This window comes from Micropterus dolomieu, linkage group LG21 (genome assembly GCF_021292245.1).
Source record: "Micropterus dolomieu isolate WLL.071019.BEF.003 ecotype Adirondacks linkage group LG21, ASM2129224v1, whole genome shotgun sequence".
NCBI lineage: Eukaryota > Metazoa > Chordata > Actinopteri > Centrarchiformes > Centrarchidae > Micropterus > Micropterus dolomieu.
This window is the reverse complement of record NC_060170.1, coordinates 10,735,034-10,751,970: the sequence shown is the minus strand read 5'-3', so window position 1 is coordinate 10,751,970 and position 16,937 is coordinate 10,735,034.

Sequence of the window (16,937 nt, the reverse complement as noted above, 5' to 3'; positions counted from 1 at the left end):
GAGACGAGGGGGAAATTAAGAAAACGCTGCTAAAATGATAAAGACTGAGAGATAATGTGTTCATAAATAATTCAGATAAAGGTTCTTTGTCTCTGAAAGCTAGAGAGGAGGCCAGGGAAACACCAGGAACCTAATTTTACAAATATATAAACAGTTTGTTCCTGCAAACGTTACTGTCTTTGTTTGGCAAACAAGAAAACAATTTCTTTGAGAGTGAAATAGTGTATTAATGCCTGTTTTGTCTTGTTTATCACTGAGCACCTGTGAGTCCATAAAGAGATACAGAAGATCACTTGTACTCCGGCTTCTTTAACAGGGAACAGTGGCATTTCAGTACCATTATTTGTAACTGATTCATCTAAGCAACATATTTTTTAGCCATGCTATGATGACTCTATGGATGGAAATGTTGGTCAGTTGGTCCAGGCTGAAATATCTCAACAACTATTTGATGGGTTGACATGACATTTGGTGCCCAGAGGTTGAAAGCTACTGACCTTGGTGATCCCTTGACCTTACCACTAGCACCACCATGAAGTTTACATTTGTGGTTTTGAGTGAAAGGTCTCAACAAGGATCAATTGTAATCCCTTTGAACATTTATTTCATCAAGCAACATCATCTGGTTAAAATTATAATTTGTCCACTACTTTGGTTTATGCCTACCTACAAAACTAATTACATTCCCATCAGCCTCGGCTGTGCTTTGTTTCCTGCTATTGAGATATGCCACTACACAAAACTAAGATGGTGCCCATGGTAAAAATTACATCTGCTTAGCATTAACGTTTAGCTTAAAGCACCACTTTATCGTTGAGCCGCTACAATGGCTATAGATTTTCGGTTATAGGAAATATGTGGAAAAGTGCTATAATTACAAAGTATTTGTAAGCTATGAATTACACTGAGGTGGCAGTGTGTCCAGTGTCTATGTTTTTCTTCACCTGATAATCACATGAAATGAAAGCCTACTTTTTAAAAACTATTTAAGCCACAATTGATATAAATTAAACAGTTTGGTTTAGCTGAATCTCATTTATTGTGGTGGCGATCTATCACAGTTCCCGACACTATTAATAGAGATATGTTTGACATTTTACAGTATGCTAGTCAGTAGTGATGGGCGTGCCAACATACCAGCCGAGCACATACAAACTCAAAGTTTGGATAGCTTAGTCCCCAGTGTAAAAATATTGTAATTTTTAACTGGAGAAAAAATCTCAAATACAGGGGAAAGTATTTATATAGATCATAGAAAAAGGAGTATAAGACCAAAGACAAATGTAAACTTACATCTGTTACCTCAACGCCCTCCCCCAAGTCACCGAGGATGAAAATTACTTTTCTTTGTACGTTTTGTTTGATTAGGTGTTTCTTGTTGAACACAGATTGAAGGTAGTAATGATCACCGCCTCCCACATCTTTCTTCTGAAACCAGTAACCATCAGATGTATCATTCGGAATTTCAGCCATCTCCAGCTGTGAACACACAAAACACATTGTTTGGCCATGTTTTGGTCCCATTTTAGGCAGAAGGAAGCAAGGTGAGCGTGCACTTATTATCAATTTTTAAGTTAGTTTCAGTTATTTGCCACCTATAAAGAGCCCTGTTTGTGATTTTGAGTGATGTTGAACACTTTATCTATCTTTTGAGCAGAAAACGCTCACACACTGTAGGATTGAAAAGTGGCTACAAAAAGTTTGTAGTTTGCAATCTTTTTGCAGAAATCAGCTGTGGTCAGGAATGGGGCCAGAGGGGTGGCCATGGCCACATCTGAAAACTAACTGGCCCCTTTTTTCTAAATGTTTTAACATCGCCACATGCTTTCAGCTTGGTTTCACACCAATTACAATAGGTTAAAAGATCAAAAAGTGAGAACTTTTCACGGGGAGAAAATAATCAATATGTCCATATCTGGATATTCATTATATTCAGAATTTTGGCTTCATAAAGCTGCATAGGTGCATATTTACTCTAACCAACTCTTCCCGTTCATGTGTAATGATATACGTTTATGTTAGGGCAATCAGTTGAAATAATCTCAACTTCGTTTCTAAGAAATCTTAAATACTACAATACCCATGAACCTCGGCTACCCTTGCTATGAAGAAAAAAGAGTGGTAGCAAACTCAAAACATTTTGTTGTTAAATTTGTTAACAAAGCCGGGCACCATAAGTGCTTTTTATTGTAATATTGACCCACAATTCTAAATAAAATAGATTTTTGAAAGAATTTTAAGCCCTGTTATTGGATCATTCTTTCTGAAATTATCCTTGGGAGTAGTTAACTTCTCCCCTGAAGTTTTCATGTACACAGACTTGTGTCTGTAACATTTTATCAAAGGACCTGATATTTTCTAACACAGTTGTTCACTTTTGTACTGATGATTTAACCAGAAAAGATTCATGCCGATTTAAGCCGAGTGTCACATTACATTGGCTATGGGAAATATAAATGGGACTTTAGGAATTTATGGAACTTGTGGAAACAGGTGAGACAAAAATAGCTCCTGGCATTTTCATCAATCTCACTCCTCTCTGCACAGTTGGGCCTGTGAGCAGATCTGTGCGTTGTTTTATATATACATTATATACAGTATATTGCTATTGTTAAAGGTTTATATTTACCTGTAGGTCTCCGTTCTCATTCACTTTTGGCAAATAGTAATTATTCTCATGCTGGAAACGTAATGCCATTGCGTTCCCATTCTCCTTTTCCCATATGTCTACCACAGGTCCTAAGGACAGAAGCAAGGCAACTATTTTTTTTGTGTGTCTGAGTCAGTAATTTTGTCATAGTAATCCATAATCATTCAAAATCAGATTAAAATCAAACAAAGCTTTTTGCTGCAATATAAATACTTTTTATGGCACACTGAGGAAGGGTAGGAGGGTAACATTTAGATCAATGGTGCATTAGATTGGTCCCTTTACATTACAGTTAATCTGTTATTTTGAAATACGTCTGCTCATTAGATAACAGTTGTACCGTTGTTTTGACGTTCAACAGCACAAAGCTTCGGTACTGTCGATTCCATCCGGACTGCGACAAATTTCCCATCTTTAAGCTGGAGAACACATTTCTTGGTAGGAGAGGACATGCTGTTTTCTCCACAACGTTCTGACATGGGGAAGATAGAAAAGCCTTTAAATATGTCATATACACAATCAGCAGTACTTAAAAAACTTCATAAACTCCAGTTTTTCAAGAGAATTGTCTCATCATTGGCAGTTTACATTATCATTTGGAAGCCTACAGTCCCCTACTGGCTTCCATACTCCTCCTTTTTCAGTTGATTTAAATACCTGCAGTCATCACACAGCAACAGGAACAACATGTGTGCTCCATTTGTAGTATATCTACAAGTCTGCCTGCTCTGTAAATATGACTGCATCAGATTTTGTTGCTTGTAAACAGCACTTTGTGTTATACACACCAGACTGGTAAACTATTCCACACAGATTCCAAATTTATGCACAGATATGTCTTAAAATTGGAAATTGATGGTAATAAAAATCTTAGTGTCCGCTGAAAGGGACATATTCAGGATTTGGCAGCTGGACTTTTTCTTTTTAAATAACCAAAACATATTTTAGAATGATGCAGTCCCTATAGCATAACATTATACCAATGTTGCTTTTACTGTGGCCGCATTAAAATCAGAATATGAATTTATCCAGTGAATCCTGGTGTAAAAATGTAAATCCTAACACCAGAATGCCAGTGCGCTTCATAAAGGCATTTAGAAGTCAAAGCAAAACTCAGTAGAGGAATTTATTTATATTTGCTTTATATTTTATACTCTTCTGTACTTTTAATCCATTTTAAGATGCAAACATTTGTCTTTTTACTTGACTACCTTTATTATTATTATAAGGCTATGGTTTAATCATAATTTTTTTTAGTCTATAAAATGTCACAAAATGGTTTAAAAAATGTCCATGACAAGTTTCCACCACCAACAGTGCAAAACCCCAAGATATTGAATTTACATTAATATGACAGATAAAAGCAGTAAATTCTCACATTTGAGAAGATGGAAGCAGAGAATATTTGTCATTTTAGCTTTGAAAGACCTAAAAGATCAATCGATTTTCAAAACAAATGCTAAGTAATTTTCCAAGATCAGCTAGGCCAATTCATTAATGGACTAATTGTTTCTGCTCTTGCGTGTCATTCTCTCTTCTTCCCCCATGTTTCAGCCAGCCTTTCCACTGTAAAAATGTGTTAAAAAGGCAAAAATACTCCCCAAAAAGCAACATGAGCCTATGAGTTTATACAATATGATGCATAATTATAAATAGCTACCCAACACCATACAGTAGTTACCTCAACCACCTTGAGCAGAAAAAGACTACTTACACATGAATTCATCCAATAACAGGCTACACAGGTTAAGTCAGATTCTTAGTAAAATCATCTGACCTAACCTAAGTAAAAGTACCGCACTGTTAACATAGGGTGAATTGCCCTAATGTGGGACACTGCCTAATGTGGGACACTTAAGGTCTAGACCCCATAAATACAGGAATACGAGTGAAACTATGGTGTTATGTGATCAAATCACATAACTTCTCAAATGTCCAGTCACATATGAGGGAGGAGCAATCATCAACCAGGTGGCACCTTGTGTAAAGACGGCCCACAATTGTCAGTGACAGAGTTTTGACAAACTTGATATCAAGGAGTATAAGGTCAATTTAAATAAAACAACCTTGCTATATTTTTTTAGCCTATTGTGCTTATAAAATGTTTGTTCATCAAAACATAACATAACTTTGCATGTTAAAACTATATATTTTATATTATTATCAAATTTTCAAGTGTCCCACTTTAGGAAATGTGGTTTCGAAAAGTGGGAGAGTATGATTTACCTATTGTGGGACAGTACAAAAACCTGTAGTGGGGCATGGTTTGTAGGACAAAAGATTGCCCAGCAACATTGCTCAAAAAGTTGCCCCTTGTATCATCAGCTTTAGAATGCTGTACTACATGTTTAAAGCAGAGAAAGACACAGAGAGATTTTCAGACGCAGTGCAAGAGGCAGAATTCAGGAAAGGATGAGAGAAAAGGCAATGTTTGTGTTTGTCGTGAAGTAAAATAAACTAGAGTCAGGAATTCTGATTGTGCATTTAACTCTTTTCTATCTGCATAACATAACACAGGCCTGTGTTAACAGTTGCTTAATTTATGTCTCATAATTGCATCAAAACTTTCATATTATATGATATATACATATTATTTGTTGATATTCAGTTATCAATGTTTCATTCATCCATAACTAAGAGAGTTACTAACTTAATTTTTTTTTTATTCTACATGAAAAGGTTAATTTTTAAAATATATTTCAGTGTCCCACATTACAGACACTCCTGTCCTACATTAGGAAGTCGCCGATTGTCTCAAAGAATTTGCACTAAGAGCACCAATATGTCTGTTATTTCCTCTAGGAATGTGTTATCTGTATTTTCTCTTTTGATTTGATTAGGACACATCCTGAGGTTTTTAAAATGGTATTGGGTGTTGATTTAATACAATGGCTTCACTTCGCAATATGCCACAGAAGTCTGAAAAACAAAAAAATGTCCCACATTAGGGCAATTTACCTACTGTAGCCTACATGATTTCGAGTATCAGTCCCATCGACTAAAATTAGTCTAATGTTGGGCAAGATGAAGAGCGCGTCTACTGCGTCTGCAGTAGATGGATTAAAGCCCGCGCGGTTCTCAGCAGTGATGAAAGTGACCAGTTGATATTAGCCTATTGACCTGCCAACAACATGACACCTTTCACTCTATGCCTTCACTACAGTTTCAAAGTCTCTCTGGATAACATGTCGCAGACATCGTTTGTTAGTGTTATACAATCGAGCACATGTTTCTAAGTCTTTGACTATACTAAATAAGTTACTTATTATGAAATGAAAAATTATTAAAGGCTAACTCAGTGTGAAAAGATAGGGCTGCAGCAGCAACGATGTCTGCGTGGACAAGACAGGCGTGCGAGCCGCAGCATTTCAAGGTCTCCACGCACAGGTCAACTCAGTATAACGCCAGCAGAGGTGGGTAGGCAAAAAAGAGGGAAGAAGAAAGCCTGTCCTGGTGCTGCATGAACTATTCCAGTGCTGCCTTAACAGGTAAATCCCCGGGCACATGCACTCTTTAAAGTCTGGTCAGACTCTACAAGGAAAAGGAGCTAATCTGCACGTTTGAAATGATGCAATAGTTACTTACCCTCTGCGATAAAGTCTTGAGAAGTAGTAAAGTCGAGCCTGTGGCTGTTGAAGACAGCAGTAGTGTCTCGGCGTGCTGTGCGGTGCTCTTTAGACTGCAGGGACTGGCACTATTTCTACTACGATGCTGCTGACGCACGCGCTCTCGTAGGAATCTGATCTTGCGCCAGCGGGATGGACGGAAATCAGGAGTGAAGCCCTGTTCCAAAGCCAAAAAAAAGTTTGTTCAATGAATTAAATGACTTTTATTGGCTGAATCGTGTTTCCCCTGGAGATGCTGGTAAAATGTGCTTTTCTAAGAGTTAACTCTGTTTTTTTCCTCCGTTTTTCTTGCATGCTATTTGTAGGCCTACTGTTGTAATTTGACACGTCCTTATCTCTCTTACACACACCAGATATATAATAGCCAGAAGTCCGGCAATTCTGCTGGTCACTGCCTAAATAAACAGCCTATGCACGAATCTCCATCTAACACCCAAAAAATAATAATAAAGGCTACTGCTGATATAATTACCTTTTATTTCTTTTCTGTGGCAGCAAATACAACACGCATCCTTTCAGTAACTATTAGCTATACTGCAACCTGAGCTTATATACACTATTTATGACTGATTAAAGAACCCCCCCCCCCCCCCCCCCCCCCCCCCCCCCCCCCCCCCCCCCCACACACACACACACTCACACACTGGGAAATATTACAACCATAAACCCACTAGACTCATCACATGGGTTACACAGGAAACCCACAAACCCACTCTTTAAAGGTCAAGGCAGGTAACACATAGTGCAGTTAGGCTGTGGGTGGGCTTACCAGAGGGGGAAGAATTATTTTGGTCCATTACCTAAGGAAAAGTACAGCATATTCTCCACTACAACTAAAAGTTCTAGATTTAAAACCATTTTAAGGTAAAAGTTTTCAAGTGTTATAACAAAATGGGATTATTGCGCAGTAAAATCTTGAATCCTAGGTTAGATTTCAGCCAGTCCCCAAAGTAAAATAAAAGGTGAAATTTACATTCACTCCATTTTGTTTTTAATTTTTTTATAGTATCAAAACAGACAGAATTAATCATTAACATAGAAATTCCCCTATTTAAAACCCTGTAAAATATCCAATGTTGTTGCAGCAAAGACCGGTGCCAGAAGCAACTGAACTTCAGCCAACAAAAAGAACAGAAATCAGACTGAAATCTGTTTGATATAAAGCTTTTAATGGAGGAAACAGGAAGCTAGAATGCTTTATCCTCAGGGAAAGGGGGTCATGGAAGGGTACACTGGAAAAAAGAAATCACTATGTAGAGGCGTCATGGTTTAAAAATGTTAATTAAGGAATGTGTGCTGTCGTGCTTTTCCTAACACTGAATGCGTGCCTAACATTAGTAGCTGTTCCATATCAATGGGACGTAAACATAATTTCTAGGAGACATGGATGGAGCCCAAACCATCTGTTAATGCTGCAATGATTTTCAACAAGTCAAAATTATATCAACTTAAAGAATAGAAAATTATTTTAAACTTCATTTTCACACATGCCCACCTCTACAAGAGTAACGGATATTACCAAATAAGTAATAAGTATAAGTAATGAAATCATCACAAACAAATTGCCACAGTGGGATTTCAGGGCTCCGAGGGGTCTGTAAATTTATAATCTAGGCCTATTTATTGTAGGTATATAGCTCCTCATTAATATAATTACAAAATATGCTGTCAGAGTGAGTTTAGAAACAAGGTGGAACCATTTGACATAATGAGTATCCATATTTTATGGATTTATTTTATAAGTAACTGCAAAAGGACAAAAACATCACTCTGATGTTTAGTAGCATGGAAAGATCAATAATAGAAGGATTCCTTCGTTTCTGATGAATATTTAAACTTAATTCCAAACCCAGTTTGTCAATGTGATATCAGTTGTTTATATTTCTGTTTTTACAGGCCACACACACACACACCAGCATGAGGAAGTGCGGGTTGCATCACCAATGAGAGCAATTCTGGATTGGTGACAGGGGTTCCTCTGATTCAGTGGTGCTGACGCCAAGGGATTAGGTAAGAGATTAATCCAAAATTCTTGTAACTCACCTTGGGGGGGTTCTTACTTTACAACTATCCAAAACGGCACAAAAAATCCTCCCGGGCCCTTTGAAAATTGCTCCCTCTAGTGGCCAACAGGTGGATTGGAATGTTCTGTCTACTGCGTGATCTGGCCTGGAGGTGGATATACAGTAAGTATGCATGGATAGGAGTTAGATATTTGTTCACATCCTATTTTAGAATATTATATACTGTATATTAGTTATTACATTGAAACAAACTCTAAATACAATTAGAAACGTCAGGTTTTTAGAATGTCTGGTGCATAAACAGTTTGCCCCATCGAGTAAAGTGGGACAAAATGGTTAAGTAATGGTCAGATAATCATGAGGCAAGAGAAATTACTAAGTTACTGCTAAGTATAATGTATCACTTTACTTTGGGATGCACAATAAGAGTAACAGGCCTATTTCCAAGCTACCATTCATCTCAAAAATACTAGAGAAAGTTGTTGCCAATCAGCTCACTGACACGCTCACTACCCACAATATACTTGACAAGTTCCAATCTGGTTTCCGTCAGAATTATTCCACAGAAACAGCACTTCTTAGGATCTCAAATGACCTAGTTATGTCTTCTGATGCAGGGAAGTGCTCTGTTTTGGTGCTGCTCGATCTTAGTGCAGCATTCGATACGATCGACCACTGATTGATAGGCTTAGGAGGTGGGTGGGTATCTTTGGGAGTGCTTTGGACTGGTTTTCCTCCTACCTCTCAGAGAGGAGCTTCTCTGCGTCACTGGGAACTCCAAAACTGTCCAAAACTACTGCTCTATCCTGTGGTGGGCCTGATTTTATTTATATTGTACATGCTCCCCTTAGGAAACATTATTAGTAATTTCAAGGGCATTTCTTATCACTGTTACACTGATGACAGAGCTGTATGTCTCTTTTGGGTCAGATGAGTATGACAAACTAACCACACTATTCAACTACCTCACTGCCATTGAATGCTGGATGGCTAAAAACATCTTAGAACTGAACACAGACAAGACTGAGGTCCTTATTGTTGTACCCGATAGCATAGCTCCCTCGATCACTCAGCATATTGGATAACTTTCATCAGCAGTAAAATCAAATCTTATAAATCGGGTGTAATGTTTGACACATCAATGCACTTTGATCGACATGTTAAAACTCTGACCAGGTAGTTTTTTCTTTCATTTAAGAAACATTGACAAGCTCAAATCTGTTGTCTCAAAACCAGAATTTGAGATATTAATCCATGCTTTTATTTCCTCCCGCTTAGATTATTGCAACTCCCTTTTTACATCTCTTAGCAAGTCGTCCCAGGACCGTTTATAAATGGTCTAAAATGCTGCTGCAAGGCTGTTGACCAGGTCCAGCCGGAGAACTCATATAACTCCCATTCTGTCCTCTTTACATTGGCTCCCTGTTAAATTTAGGATTCAATTCAAAGTTCTTGTTTTAACATACAAAGCGCTGCATGATCAGGCACCCGGGTACATCTCAGACATGCTGCACCCGTATATTACCACTAGGCCTTTGAGATCTTCAGACCAAGACCCTTGCTTTCCAAGTGGTTGCACCAACACTGTGGAATACTCTTCTGTCAGACCTACGCTCTGAGGTCTCAGTCGAAGCATTCAAAAAATCAGCTGAAGACTTTTTTATTTAAACAGGCCTTTGTCTCCCTGTAAACCTTTAACTGTGAATAGTCATGTTCTCTTTAAAATACAAAATGCCTTAATTTTGATTATTTATGTGCCTGTTAACATACGCAAATACATTGATTATATTGATTGATGCCTTTATAATGTTTGATGCTTATATATGACTGTCTGATTGCTCCACTGTTTTATTGTTACTTTTGTTATTATTGTTATTATTATTGGGGGGGTTTTGTAAAGCACTTTGTGACTAGCTCTGTGAAAGGTGCTATATTAAATAAATTTTACTTACTTACTTACTAATGATTATGTAATATTCAGGAACATGATTCTCTCCGCACTATTTCCTATTGTGTATCTTATTGTGAAGTGTTACCAAAAATGTCACACAAAACCATTTTATGAGTTTTCCTCCCTTTGCCATGTCATGATATACAGTACTGATATAAGAGAAATATTCAAGGTGTCTTTTACCAGAGGGACCTGAACACACACTAATTTAAACAACCACACTTTTTTATAAAAAATCAGAAAGAAGAATTACAGATTCTCATAGTTTGTTTTCCAGTTAATTTCAGTAATCTGGGGTCATGTTTTTTACTCTGAACTCAACCAAGGACAGAAGTCCATTGAACTAAGTTGGAGGGATGGCCATCATTCCTCCACAAGATTTTCTCTTACTTATATATAGAACCTTTATTTAATCAGGAAATCTCAATGGGCCTCATTCACTGATATGGGCACAAAAATGTTTTTACTTTGTTATTCACGAATGTTATTGAAATCTGTTAGTTCAGCAACCTTCATTCAGTCTTTATTCAGCCTCCCCCCTTTTGCCCACGTGGTAGAATAGAAAAAATAGACAACCTTCTTCTCTGTCTGTCCCTCTTTAACTGTCCAGAAAATACACACACACACACACACACACACACACACAGATATAAAATCACATCTGTCCACCTGGACTGTGTAGACTACTGTGCAGTGGAATGTATTCAAAAGTCTGTGTGTGTGTGTGTGTGTGTGTATTTTCTGCCTACCCCTTGCATGCAGCAAGTGTGTGTGTTTTCCTTAGAGGTCACCCTCTCTCCCCATTCCCAGTGCTCTGATTACCAAAATGTTTTGTCATGTTTCATCAAAATCTGAATATCACATACCACATAGTACCATATTTACATCTGCCCCTCTGCTCGGGCAGTTTTAAACAAACAATTTAACAATGATGTCACCTGCTAGGTTTGAACTAATTAACAGTTACTCTGATAAATTCCCAACACCCTCTGTGCTCAGTATTCATTACAGACATAGGATGTTCAAGTTTAGTATTACTTACTAAGATCTTAATATGGTATTCAATGTAGTTTCGATGTGCTTGAGATTTTTACTTTATTTGTGAGAGGTTGTTACTCACCCAGTGTGTGTTTTTGGCTGGATCCTGTCACTAGCGTCCGTCCCGCCTCCTCCAGCTCAGTCCTTTTGGGTTTTTTTTACATCTCGTCATCAGTTTTAGAAATTGTGCTAAATCTCTTTTCCAATGTCCACATTTGCCCTTTTCTTCAACCTCTCCTCCCTGTATTGTCCATTTCTTTGTACCAGGATGACTTGATACAGCACCAATAATGTTCTTTTGACAGTTGTCTTCTTGCTTTGTCTTCGTGTTAAGCATGCTCTGTCGTGCTGTCTGTCTTGCATGATGTGATGTGCTGTGAAATACAACTCTTCCTTACTCCAGCAAGCTCCTGTTCTTGCCGTTCAGCTGCTGGACTGCATCATGCCGGCAGAACTTAGTCAAATGGTAATTCTGGACTTTGCATTGTCCTTTTCACTCAGCATACTTCGAACTGCCTTCCTCCGTTTCTGGCTGGAGTGACGTATGATGATAATGATGGTGATTAAGAAAGGAACATTTTATCTCATCTTTATGCTGATCTTGTGGAAGTCCAGCTTGATTTGATTTTCTCATCGCTGTGTTTATCTCAGTCATTGTGGCCCATACTCTTTGACAACCTTATCCAAACTGCTTCAGCTGTGTCTGTGGAGCTGTCGAAGGTTTCAGTCAGGCTGGACACAAGAGCCATGGCTTCAACAATGTCCTATTTTTACACGGCATTTCTTTCTCTGGGCATCTGGAGGGAGAGCCAGTGTCTATTTATTGGACTTTTACTGGAATGGAGCACATTTCCTTCTGTGCACCAGCAGTGGGCCTTTAATTCTTGGTTTCTCATCTCCCTTTTGCTGCCTGGTCCGATTTCAGCATCACCAGGGCATACCAGTAGTCTTCTTACTGGACTGGATTGCAGACTGGAGCATTCAGGAGGAGGAGCAGAGTCCGGGACTGGATCAGCCAGAATGGATTCTGTGACTTGTGTACCTCGGTTAAAGAAGATATAATCAGTTGATCGGTCATTAATAGGCTAAACAGTTTCTTGTTTTACCCACCTGAATTCTTTCCTCTGCTCTATTGCATTTCTGCTCCCCTTTCTCTCCAAACATGTCTTTAGCTGGTTCAATAGTTTTAGACTAAAGCTTCCATTTTGCAGGAAACCCATTTCAACCCACTTATCAGATTGTTCCATTAATGTCTAATATTTTAGTCATCAATTTCATAACTGGTGAAGGTAATCTGGGAGTGGATTCAGACTCAGTCCTCACTTTACTGTGACACATGCCATGGTCTACTCTCTCTAGCTAGTCGGTACTCAGGTCCATCGCAATATCTGGGTCCAGTGAGTTCGGTTAAGTCTGTGGCATTTACACAGTCTAGGTCTCTATGTTTTGGCGAACAGAGATCCTCTCTCTGCCTTGAATGAACTTTGAATGAGAGGAAAACACCAAAACAATCTCACAGCTCTGACCTAAACCCTAGTAAATGTGGACAGAGAGGAAAGGTTAAGGATAAAACACAATACATAGGAATAATAGTAAAAGAACATACATGAACGATTAAATGTAAGAGGACACAATTTCCTGCCATAACAACACGATTTTCTGCTGCCATAACACTTTGCATGCAAAATTACCTGGATTCATGACACAATGGTCAATTATGTTCTTACCACCGTGCATATGTTAATGAATCACAATCATTCCAAACTGACTGGCGCGTGCCCATTATGTACAGTCAGCATACTGCCATACGTTTGCCTAAAGTTGTAACATGGAGAAAGTGGTGAAGTTGTTTTAAGAGAAAGACATGGCCCCTAAAGCAAAAAAGCTAAATCATTTCACGACTGAAGAAACTGAAACGAAAGGTAGAAAGCCAGAAAATGCACATATTACACATATATTACATTTCAATTATGACAATCAGGGTCAAGTCAATGTTGTGGTTTTTCAAAACATTTGGTCAATGCATTAGTAAATTAATGGTTTTTAAATATTGTCTATTAAAGCTTTTTTTAATGAATGCAGCTTTAACATGTATTGGGTGTGTGTTTACATTTTCTAAGACAACCGTACAGTCGTATGCATGCTTTAAGCACAGATTTTTTGGGTATGCACTGTATGTGAATGAGCCCCATTGAGATCAGAATCTCTTTTGCAAAATAGACCTGAGTGCAGTAGATATAAAAATTACAATTTACATTTACACTAACTTACTCATTTGGCAGATGCTTTTATCTAAAGAGACTTACATTTGAGGAACAACATACAATCATCAATAAAGCATTATACATACAGTACGAGATCTACAACTGACAATACATACTAGTAAGAGCTAATAGCACATATGGCATCAATGGGGTAAATACCCAGGGAAAGAATTAAGAGTTAACAAAAAATTTAAATCAATTCAAGATAGGGGATAGAAGAAGAAGAGCACAGGAAGTGCATGTTAAAGGTTAGTGGTTAGAGGTGTTATAAGATAGAGATTCTTGGAAGAGATGAGGTTTCACAGGGCTCACGCATTCACCGTGAGACGCATTTCAGCCAGTTCACACGCTCACAACACACATCTTGTATTTCTCACGCTGAGAAGTAAGTTTAGAGATAACGCCCACGAAGTTGTAAGAAGCTCTTGAAAACTTTTACTTAAAGTTATGGTTTATTTCATTTGACATAGGAAGTCGGAATTTAAGAGTTCAAAGTCGAAAATTTCAAAGGGAACGCCCCCTTAAGTCGGATTTCCCACTCGGAAAGTCAGGAGAACTGCGCTACCCTGAGTTTGTGATCCAAGGTAGCTGGTCTGAGGCTCAACAGTTAGTGAAAGCTGTAGTTTATACAGTTTATTAGCGCTTCTGTGTACTTGTGCCTCATAGAAATTTGCGTACACAAATTGCTGTTTTTGGACGTGTTGCTACAGTGTTTCGTGTAAGTAAATACCGCACAATGCGTAACAGTAGCTAACCTGGCTAGTTGTAAAAAATGGCTGGCAGAGAGACATTTTCTGACTTGTTAACTGGAATGCCGTCAACTCGGGTGTGACGGCATTCCCAGCTCCTACCTACCACTTCCCAGAGCCCTTTAAAGAGAGAGTCGCGTCAGCGGGGGTCCAAAATGCTTGATCGTCACGTGGTTCTCGGAGACCGTAGATAGTTCCCGGAAGTCCTAGGCAGGCAAAAATGAGCGAGAGTAGTTGGATGTAAAACTGTTGACATATAAAACTGTGAAAATACTTAATTACAAAGACCACATATCGTAACTTTCTCTGTCAGTGACTGAAGCTAACACTTACATGAGAGGATGATGTGATGAAAGAGCCAGGAGTCGTTGGATTTAACACATCAGGTGAGATATTTCTGCGTGGAACATAGCTACATATTCAAGCTAGTAGCAAGAAAGCAATGAACGTTAGCTAGCTTTACCGCACTAACATGTTGGTGACATATATTGTGTGAGACGAGAGATGTAATTCATTGAGCGGTTTCACACAAAACGACATGTAGCTGTTTTACAACAAAATGCGACTTGAATTGACCAACATCATATGTGTAATTCAGGGTTCAATTCTAACGGGATAAAAAGATAAGTTGTCTCTCGCCATTGACTACCGTACATAATTTTTCCAAAATAAGGTCCTATGAGCTGGAAGCAGAAGTGAGTGACTTAGGCTCTCTATAGCATTTTCTATTGCAGCTCCACTGCGCTGCTAACTTCCGGTAACTATTCAGACACTCTATGATCTGCCATTGCAGTGAAAAACTGGTCCATTGGAGTGAACGGAGATGACACAGATAAGAACAGCCGGGACTGAGATTGCTTTGTGTGTCGGAGGGCAGAGCCAGGCTGCATTTGTTGGAGGAGCGCAGTGGCTAAGAAGGGGCGTAAGCTTGTATTAGGTTTGTTGTTTAGGTAGATGGGTGCCTACCCAGTAGTCACTCTGTATGCAAGCATTAGCGACTTGAATTTGATTCGGGAGGCCACGGGTAGCCAGTGGAGGTCACTGAGTAATGGAGTCACATGAGTCCTTTTCTGCTCGGCCGAACACGCCCCTTTTATGCGAACGCGCACCAACTCCAATCTAACACCGTGGCGGCCGACAAAGGCAGGGAGGCTTGTTTGAGAGAAACTTCACTTTGCAAGGCTGCAACATCACACAAACACCTCTGCCGTGTGTTATGCATACAGTGGAAAGTTATATTGGACTTTGCAATCGGATTTATCAGTGAGGAAATTCTCGTAAGTTTAGCCAACAGTCACTCTCGTGCACCTTAGAGACTTTGCCGTGGACTGGGCGTGTTCAGGAGAGGGATTTAGATTTTTTGTGACTTTAATTTCAGGTAATTTCTGATTTTTGTTCTTGTAAATTTGACATATTTATCAAGGATATTTTTCTTGGTTTATAACCCCCACCCTGGCTCCGTATTTTTGGACAGTGAAAACACTTAGGAGAATTCAATTACAGCCTAAAGATGGGCTACATACAGCTGTCCTGTTAATTAATTAAGATCTCCACTCTAAAATCACAGAGGCTGCAGGGTTCGCTGTATGAACGGAATGCTGTTGTGTTAAGAATAACGTCATTTCAGCTGCAACCGCAGTGGAACAAGTCTGGGAAAAATATTTTATCAACGGGTGTGTATTAATAGCCTACCCATCACTGACACAGAGTACAGATGTGGTTTGTGGCCTACATATAGGCCTACAGGGTAACCTCGAATTAACCACGAACAAAACCTGCTCGGAGCAGTTTAGAGATGCAGCGTAAATTGCCATGGCAACAGACCTCGGTTAAAGCCTATCCACCTTTCGTAGTACAGGTTATTCGGGAAGTTACACCGGACGTCACAGAGTTACTCCTGAAGTTACCTGGAAAAGCCAGTTACCTCGCTGCTCTATATGAAAAGTGCAATGAGAGAACTTCTGTTATTAATTGGTGCTATGAACTGAATTGAGTGCCCATTCAAAACTTTTGGGATTTGCCTTAATACAGACAGCCTAGCCCAATACCAAAAACAGTTCTCAGTATAGATTACCCACTGACAGTGTTCTCTGATGCTGAACTGGTTCCATGCAGCTTTTCATTAAAGGACTTACACTACCGTTCAAAAGTTTGGGGTCACCCAAACAATTTTGTGTTTTCCTGAAAAGTCACACTTATTCACCACCATACGTTGTGAAATGAATAGAAAATGGAGTCAAGACATTGACAAGGTTAGAAATAATGATTTGTATTTGAAATAAGATCTTTTTTACATCAAACTTTGCTTTCGTCAAAGAATCCTCCATTTGCAGCAATTACAGCATTGCAGACCTTTGGCATTCTAGCTGTTAATTTGTTGAGGTAATCTGGAGAAATTGCACCCCACGCTTCCAGAAGCAGCTCCCACAAGTTGGATTGGTTGGATGGGCACTTCTTGCGTACCATACGGTCAAGCTGCTCCCACAACAGCTCAATGGGGTTCAGATCTGGTGACTGCGCTGGCCACTCCATTACCGATAGAATACCAGCTGCCTGCTTCTGCTCTAAATAGTTCTTGCACAATTTGGAGGTGTGTTTAGGGTCATTGTCCTGTTGTAGGATGAAATTGGCTCCA